Below are 9,537 nucleotides of genomic sequence, written 5' to 3' on the forward strand. Positions count from 1 at the left end.
CCTAATGCTCTATCTTTCTGGAAGAACTTTGAGGAGAAGATGGCTTAGGCTAGAATTCCATCACTACAGATGGCATCTGACAATTTCTAACTTGTTAGCTCTTCTAGCTAATGGTGCATCCAGGGCTTGGTTAGTTCGATGTGTGTTTTCTATTTTTATGATCTAATGGAGGGAATAGCTTTCTGAGGAAAAAGAAGCCACTCTTTGCCTCTGGTTTTAGTTTGTCTGAGAAGACAAATCTTAAAACATCTGGTGGGGCTTCCCTGGTGGCGCAGTGGTTGAGAATCTGCCTGCCAATGCAGGGCACGCGGGTTCGAGCCCTGGTCTGGGAAGATCCCACATGCCGCGGAGCAACTAGGCCCGTGAGCCACAATTACTGAGCCTGAGCGTCTGGAGCCTGTGCTCCGCAACAACAGAGGCCGCGATAGTGAGAGGCCCACGCACCGCGATGAAGAGTGGCCCCCACTCGCCGCAACTGGAGAAAGCCCTCGCACAGAAACGAAGACCCAACACAGCCATAAATAAATAAATAATCAAAAAAAAAAAACAAAAAAAACATCTGGTGAACAAAATCATTTAAGAAACAACATTATATCTATCTATCTATATATAGATAGATCTATCTATTCTATCTATCTATCTATCTATCATTTCTCTCATCTGTTATCCTCTCCACCATCTCTATATTTATAACCATCATCTACACTAACACAGTAACTCCATCAGCATTTGATTCTCAAGGTCACCACCATCACACACGCCTTCTCACAGGCAATCTCTTCCACAAGTATCACCACCTCCATGATCACAATTAATAACATAACCATTGCCACAGTCATTACCAACTCCATCTCCAGGACAAGCTCCACCATCACCACCAGTGCCAACACCCCTATTCAGTTCCATAATTTTCTTACCTTCACCACCTCACCACCAGGCTGGGTCAGCATCCATTCTACAGCAGAGTTCATGCCACATTGTTACTGCTCAATCAAGTAATCATTATTTAACAGTTGAATCACCATCACTACCTTTACTAACAAAGTCACCACTATGACAACCATTAAAAAAAATCCAGACAGATAACAACAGTTTTTTTATTCTCAGAAAAATTCCAAATGCTGTGTGGTGATCAGAACTGGGCAAATTCTTTGATATAATAGCAGTGGCAAGCTAGTCTCCAGTAATTGATGGAGGAATGGAAAAGTACTGGAGGAAATAGAAAGAAGAAATTAACAGCGCCTCTCAGAATAGAAATCATGTCCAATAATCAGTGCCGTGTCCTTATGCTTGGACATCAAAGGCATTGGTCAGGAGTGCGTTTAAAATCTCACAGCAGCTGGCAGAGAATTTAAATCAACTCCTCTTTTATTCCCCACATCCTCTTTGGTTTTCATGAAAACTGACTTTTTTGAAGGATACTTTTGTGCTGTTGCTATTAAAAGATGCTTTAGCCAGCAGACTGGGAAGAAGAAGTCGTGGGAATGGCTGGGCTGAGGCAAAGCCTGACTGATATACATTTGTCAGATAAAGAAGATGGCCTGGCTATTGTTTTCTCACTACGTGGACTTGGTCCCCTTTAGAATCAGTGGTAGCTTTTTGTTGCCCTGAGTTAGAGTAGAACAGATCTGGCTTACAGAATCTAGGAAATTTTAATTACCTCTCAATGTCCTCTAGCATATGGGATTCAGCCTTGAGTAGCTCAAAGAAGCAAGTACTTATACAGGGTTTTATGAGGGCTAAGTCCTCTTCCATAGTGCACAATTTACACATAGTTCAGTTTTTCCCATTCTACTACATCTCATGAAGAAGCAGCTGTGATGCTCTTGGGAGAGATGAGAGGAGAGAAAGACAGCTGCACATGTGGCCAATGCTCTAAATTCAGAGATGTTTGTTGCCAGGGGCTCTCATCTGGATTTTTACCTGCTTCTCTAGACTATGGAAACCTCAGCCCTAGCTCTGAGGTTGAAGAGCTAGGACTGAAAAGCTTCCATGTGGGCCCAGGTTCTGAATACATCAAAAGGATCCATCCTGCATGTTCACCATCAACTGTTTGTACAATAATCACCATTATACTGAGGGAATGGGAAGCCGTGTTCTAAGGTAGGAGGGGTGTGGGCTGTAACTGCGAGGCCTCATCTGACACATGATTAAATGCTGGGTGACAAATGGCTTGGACAGTGCCTCTTTCTAGAGAAAAATGGGGAAGAAACACCAGCCCCACTCCTCCTCCCCAAACCCCATCCGCTTTACCAGGAGGCCCATGACCAGGGCTGGACTTCTCTCTGAAATGTCTCCTTTAGTCCTCCCAACACTAATGAGTACAGCCATGATGAGAAAGCAGGAGGGACACAGCCATAAAAAGTCTTCCCTCTCCTGCTTCCCTTCTTCTGTCTCCTTCTCCCAAGTAACTGAGTTTCCTTGACTCCTAGCTGCAGTCTTAGGGTTTGCAGGAGGAAGTTTCAAAGCTCAAGGTGAGATGCTGGGGCTCAGATCATGTACTTCACATGTTGCTTTGACCTTGGCTATCAAATCTCATGTGTGAGTTTTCTGCCTCGGTACCAAGACCCAGGCCCATTCAATCTCATCTTTCAAGTGGGTTACTTGAGTATCTTAATTTTGCTGTTGTGCCTGAGTTGTTGCCTTGATAATCATCCTACACCCACTCCTTTGGAACCGGGGCTTGTCCTGCCCTTGTTTCTATACCGAGAGACTGTAGGCCATTCATCAAGCATGTGTTGTTTCCACTCTGTGCTGGGCATTCTGCAAGGTACTGGGAATGAAAAGAATAATAAAATGCAGCCCCTGCCCTTATGGGACAATCAGTCTATTGGGGAAGACTGACTCTTAAACAGATAATTGCCATAGTCTGAGAGAGTTACATGCTGGGCGACTTGGGAATGAGCATGACTCAAGCAAGAGGAAAGGCTTCCTGGAAGAGAGGACAGCAGCCTGTGTTTTGGAGCATGGTTAAGAGATAGCCAGGTGAGCTAAGGAGAGTAGGTGCATTCCAGGCAGAGGGAAGAGAACGGGCAAAGGCACAGAGCATGAAGGAGTGTGGGTACATGGAGGATTGGAAGCTGTTTGCTAGTATTTGATGGTGAAGAGTTAAAGGAGGAGGTTGTCACCTCACTTATATCCCCATCACCTCACTCCATCTTCATTCTAGCTGGACTGAATTCCCTTCTTCCCTGAATCTGAATTTTGCCATTAATAGTTTTGCTCAGGCTTCCCTGCTGGCGCAGTGGTTGAGAATCTGCCTGCCAATGCAGGGGACACGGGTTCGAGCCCTGGTCTGGGAAGATCCCACATGCCGCGGAGCAACTGGGCCCGTGAGCCACAACTACTGAGCCTGCACGTCTGGAGCCTGTGCTCTGCAACAAGAGAATCCGCGATAGTGAGAGGCCCGCACGCCGCAAAGAAGAGTGGCCCCCGCTTGCCGCAACTAGAGAAAGCCCTCGCACAGAAACGAAGACCCAACGCAGCCAAAAATAAAATAAAATAAATAAATAAAAAATGATAATAAAAATAAAGGAATTCCTTTAAAAAAAATAGTTTTGCTCATAGTTCTGATATTCTGTATTCTAATCAAGGTGTGTCCATGCTTTAAGAGGAAACAATAAACAAGCAAGCAAACAAATGCATGAACAAACAAGGAACTGTTGACCAACAATTGGAAGATTTAAAAAAAAAATTCTTTGGATCATCATCAATGCATTGGAATGAAGAAACGGGAGAAGTACCCTCTGTTGACCTCCACAATAGGGACAAAGCCCACTGTGAAAGCTACTCCTACTTACCAACAGTTTACCCTGCCTGCTTTCTAAGTATCACCCTATTAATCCCTGTAGTTGTCCTGCTGTAACTAGTCACTGGTAGAGTCAGAATTCGAAACAAACCAGAAACACCTGGTGCTCAACCCCATGAATATTTATCTGCACCCCATCGCTTCACAGAGTCATGTCCAGCCTCTGGAGACACGCATTTAGTGTGGAGGCACATACCAGGGGCCTGCATCCTCCTATCTTTGAGAAAACCAGGACAGCTTCTCAGAAAGGGAGACTGGAACCCTCTCATTTCACCAGCAGTAAAATGGGAGGCACGTGAGCCAAGAGTCAGAAGACCTGGGTCAAGTCTTTTGCTGGTCAGAGTGTTGCTTTTGCTGGGATTATACTTTTCACAGTCAGCCTCATACCACCTGGCCTCTCAAAAAATACTAAAGCTCTCCAGGTTCCCAGAATAGCTTAATCTTTTAGTTTTACTGGTTTTTTCCACAAAGGAACTTGGATGAAATTCCCCAGCACCAAGCCTTGGAGCATTTGGAGAAACTGGCAGAGCTTCTGTAAGGGTGTTCTCTGTTCACCGAGCTCCCACAGGGCACATCCATTTTGGGGGCCATTCTGGGGCATTCCTTCACTGGTCCAATGCGTTGGATGGTCCTCGTTTCTCTCAGTTTAGTGCCTGAAATACCTGTGTTTCAGAGACCTGATCTGTTAGCCTAGGGTCTTCATCCCCATTTTCCAAAGCAGGTCTTAGGCATCCCTGGCAAATGGGTACACTGAGGTCTCTACCGAAACCCCTGAATTTGTGAGTCAACTATGCCTACTTAAACACCCTCCCTGTTACCCAGGATTTGGCCATTTGAATGCAGGCTGCAGCAGGATGGGGCCAACCACCCATTCTTCCCCATCCAGAGAAATCCCACCTGGAGAGTAGGAGCCAGAGGGAGTAAGATGGCTGTTAGAAGATTTCCCTCCTTACACTTCTCCTTGGGAGACAGAACCTGGGTTCTCACATGCTACCACATGCAAATCTTGGTACCAGTCTAAAGGAATCAAGTTAGAATTCATCCAGGGGAGAGTAGTGTACTTCGGTAGAGACCTCAGTGGACCCAGGATGATTACAGGGCTGAAGGGACCGATTCATGAGGAAAGAGTAAAAGAGCAAATGATGCTGAGTTTGGCTGAGCAGCCGCAGTGGCTTTGGGTGGTCTGAGGAGAGTTGTCTGTAAACTCAGAGTGGGGCAAACTTTGATGGGGGAAGTGTCCCCTACAAAGTGGAATCAGCAGCAACTGTGTGGCTGGGACATCACACGGGGAAAGCTCTGCGAGACAATAGGACAAACTTCCAGAAACAGAGAACTTGGGTTATTGATAACAGTATAATTTTGGGGTTTCTAACATGTGTCACATACTTTATTTACATGATCTCATTTTGTCCTTAAAATAATTCTGCAAACATGTTACTGTTTCCATTTTAAAGTCAAAAAAGTCGAGGTTCAGAGGAATTTACAGAAGTCCATATGCCTAAGATTTAACAGTCCTGGTTTCTGTTTATTTTTTCTTTTCCTCCCTCTCTCCCTTCCTTCCTTCCTTCCCTCCCCCCCCTTCACTATGCTGCGCCGTCTCTGGTGTTGGCTTGTCAAGAGAAGATGTTTTGGAGACATTAGGGCACTTTTTGGCTCCCAGGTGCCCAAGGGACTACATTGAAGAGCCCCTTGATGGACAATTGTCCTGAAAGCTCAGGCCAAATCTACCTCTCCTGCATCACCTCACATTCTCATGGGAACCTGTACTTTTGAGTCCCCATGTGACTATCAAACTAAATTTTTGATCATTCCCTAAACACAGCTGGTTTATCTCTTCATGATTCCAGGGCTTTTCACATGTTCCTATTGGCTAAAATGTTAAGATACTTTTTTTTTTTTAAGACTAAAAAATAAAGTCCTTTAAACAAGACAGACCTTAATTTTTCTCTTCTGAAACAGACAGAGTGAGTGGTCCTGAGCTGGTGCGGCAGCTCTGCTTCACAAGGACAGCAGCTCCCAGGACTCTTCCATCTTATTGCCATTTCCCAGCTGTTGTCCTTGCTGTGTGGTTGAAGCTGGCCCCTCTTCCACGTCCACAGTGGTTTTGTTTTTAAGGAGATGACCTGGAGGTTGTGCTCATGACTTGGGCTCACACCTCATTGCTACGTGGCCACACTCAGTCGCAAGGGAGGTTGCAAATGGAGACTGCCAGGCAGACACATTCCCAGCTGAAACCCAGGAGGTTCTATCACTAAGAGAAAGGAGAGCGGAACGGACACTGCAGCGGTGGAGGTGGGCGTACTTGGGAGAATCTGTCACCTTGCAACTGTCTTTACCCACCTTTCTCACTTGCTATCCAACCTGCTGAGATGTTATCTTATTTTTTTTTTAACATCTTTATTGGAGTATAATTGCTTTACAATAGTGTGTTAGTTTCTGCTTTATAACAAAGTGAATCAGCTATACATATTCATATATCCCCATATCTCTTCCCTCTTGCATCTCCCTCCCTCCGACCCTCGCTATCCCACCCCTCTAGGTGGTCACAGAGCACCGAGCTGATCTCCCTGTGCTATGCGGCTGTTTCCTAGTGGGCTATCTATTTTACGTTTGGTAGTGTATATATGTCCATGCCACTCTCTCACTTCGTCCCAGCTTACCCTTCCCCCTCCCCATACCCTAGAGTCCATTCTCTAGTAGGTCTGTGTCTTTATTCCCATCTTGCCCCTAGGTTCTTCATGACTTTTTTTTTTCTTAGATTCCATATATATGTGTTAGCATACAGTAAGTCTTTCTGACTTACTTCACTCTGTATGACAGACTCTAGGTCCATCCACCTCACTACAAATAACTCCATTTCGTTTCTTTTTATGGCTGAGTAATATTCCATTGTATATATGTGCCACATCTTCTTTATCCATTCCTCTGTCGATGGACACTTAGGTTGCTTCCATGTCCTGGCTATTGTAAATAGTGCTGCAGTGAACATTGTGGTACATGACTCTTTTTGAATTATGGTTTTCTCAGGGTATATGCCCAGTAGTGGGATTGCTGGGTCGTATGGTAGTTCTATTTTTAGTTTTTTAAGGAACCTCCATACTGTTCTCCACAGTGGCTGTATCTTGATTAAATTAAGCTTTCTCCCCAGGCAGACCTCCCAGCTTTATCTGTGTTCCCACATCGCTCTGTTTCTACCCCTGATATAGCATTTTGCAAACTGCACCAGAAATCCCTTGTTTACGGCCCCCCTCTCCCTCCATACTGTGAACACTTTGACAATAGAGATCTTGCCTTTTTCATCTTTATGTTCCCATTCCTCTTATAGTCCTTGGTTACTGTAGGTGGTCAGTAGATTTATATGAGAGAGAATGAATCATTTAAAGTTAGCTGAACAACATCATTAAACAGAATACCACTGCAGGATTTCAAATGATAAAATGTGAGTTCAAACGGACTTTTGATAATAATAACTCACATTCATATAATGCTTAAACGGTGCCTAGGCAATTTTCCTCCAAATAGTATTTCATTTTGATTCTCAGCCTCACATCAAGCAGTGAGGCCGACAGAGCATGTAATGTCGCTGCCAACCTACAGCTCAGGAAAGGAAGGCTTGGAAAGTTTGAGGTTAGTGCAAGGCACACAACCAGGAAGTACGGGGTCATAGACCGGAAGCCAGATTTTCTCATTCTAAGCCCAGTATCTATTATCACTGAGGGTCACTTTTTTTTTTTTTTAGTATATTAAGGCTCAATTTTTATTTTTATTATTTATTTATTTATTTATTTATTTTTGGCTGTGTTGGGTCTTCGTTTCTGTGCGAGGGCTTTCTCCAGCTGCGGCAAGTGGGGGCCACTCTTCACCTCAGTGCGCGGGCCTCTCACTATCGCGGCCTCTTTTGTTGCGGAGCACAGGCTCCAGACGCGCAGGCTCAGTAGTTGTGGCTCACGGGCCCAGCTGCTCTGCGGCATGTGGGATCTTCCCAGACCAGGGCTCGGACCCGTGTCCCCTGCATTAGCAGGCAGATTCTCAACCACTGCGCCACCAGGGAAGCCCCGAGGGTCACTTTTTTATTGGTTACATGGGACTCAGAGGTCCAGAGGGTTTAAGTGATTTAGGCAAGACCAACGGGCTGGAACCCAGGCTCCAGGGCAGTGTTTCTGATTACTTTGAAGCAGTATTCATAGATGTGGACTCTGGTGAAAGAGCTCTGGATTCAAGGTCATTAGCTTTGTTTCCTGAAGTCGATTATGTAAATCATTTGAGCCTGAATTTCCTTTCATATAAAGTAAGGATGATAATATGAGCAAGTTATTGTGCAGGTTAAAGGAGATGCAAGTAAAGTGCTAGGGCATACAGAGTGTACTCAATTAAGTGTTAGCTATCAATCACACGATTATTAGTTTTCTGAGCACTGGAATCCAATTTTGAGTCTGTCCAAAATAGTAGTAAGTCCCTTTTATAGCATACCTATTATGAGCCAGGCACTATATATGCCCCATTATAACAGCCTATCCACTGGTAAACTTGATAGATAGATGGTGATTCCTGCAACACCCACATTTCCTGATGCAGAGATTGGTCCTTAGTTGTTCCTTGAGCAAGAGGAACTGAATTCTGAACCATGTTTCCCCCTTTCCTGACTACCCGGAGGCGATGGCAGCTGGGTGTGATAATCAGATTCTCCCTCTCAGGAGTTTACACTGGAAAATTCAGGGAGAATCGGCAGTTGTTCACAGAGAAAAGGGCAGATGTGACAAACAGGCAAGCAGAAACCAAATGTAGCTGCCGTGTTATTGTGCCTCTGGAGGGAAGTGCCATGAGCTCTCGCTCTGGGACAGACCACAGCTACTTAGACCCTGGTGCATTAGGATGAATGGAATTTCCACGGATTCTGGAATGTCCTTTCCATTCTGGTCTTAAAGAGGCTCTGAGATCCATCGTTATGCTTGGCTTCCTCTAGAAAGCTGCCTTCCCCTACCCTGTTTTTCTAAGCTTCTCTTTATAGGAGGCAAACTTAGCACATCTTGGTTGTTTTTAATTGAGAGACAAACACAGGTAGCCATTATTTTTTACAGGTAAGGGAAAATGAGATTCACAGAGGTCAGTCATTGTCCTAAGGCCATAAAGCCAGCTAGAGGCTCGGCTGGGATTCAATCCAAGGTTTTCCCGGCATCATGGTTTATTCTCTTCTAATTGCACTATAAATCCAACCCTTGTTGGGTATCTCTGGATTACACATAGTCTATGCATTTTGGGTTTTTTTTTTTTTGGTGAATTTTTAAGAATGATAGAATTCATTTTTTTTTTTAACTAACCAGAAGGGATATAATCTCAGATATATGTGAGATAAGCTTTTATGTAAGAGAAGTTCAGGGATGTGTCCTGTGTGTTTTGAAGATGGACTTGTCCTTTCAAATATGGAGGCTGAGAAAGCATTATCCATTTTAGCACACCTTGTTTGAAGAAAGTTCCAGGACTTGTGGAGCATAAAGGTGCATTGACAGGGTTTCTGGGGTCTGACTCCTGCAGAAATGATTGATAAGTAAAAGGTTACACAGAGAATCTCTTTGACTGGTCAAGGCAGCATGTGGTCAATTTTTAGAGATTTCATTTCTTGAATAAATTGCTTAATAATTTATATGGGAAGAATTTTCCTGTACAATCAAGATAAAAATGAAGAAACATCAGCATAGTCAGAGAGTAATAACATCAGGAAAAGCATGGCA

This window comes from Balaenoptera musculus, chromosome 17 (genome assembly GCF_009873245.2).
Source record: "Balaenoptera musculus isolate JJ_BM4_2016_0621 chromosome 17, mBalMus1.pri.v3, whole genome shotgun sequence".
In the NCBI taxonomy this organism is placed as follows: domain Eukaryota; kingdom Metazoa; phylum Chordata; class Mammalia; order Artiodactyla; family Balaenopteridae; genus Balaenoptera; species Balaenoptera musculus.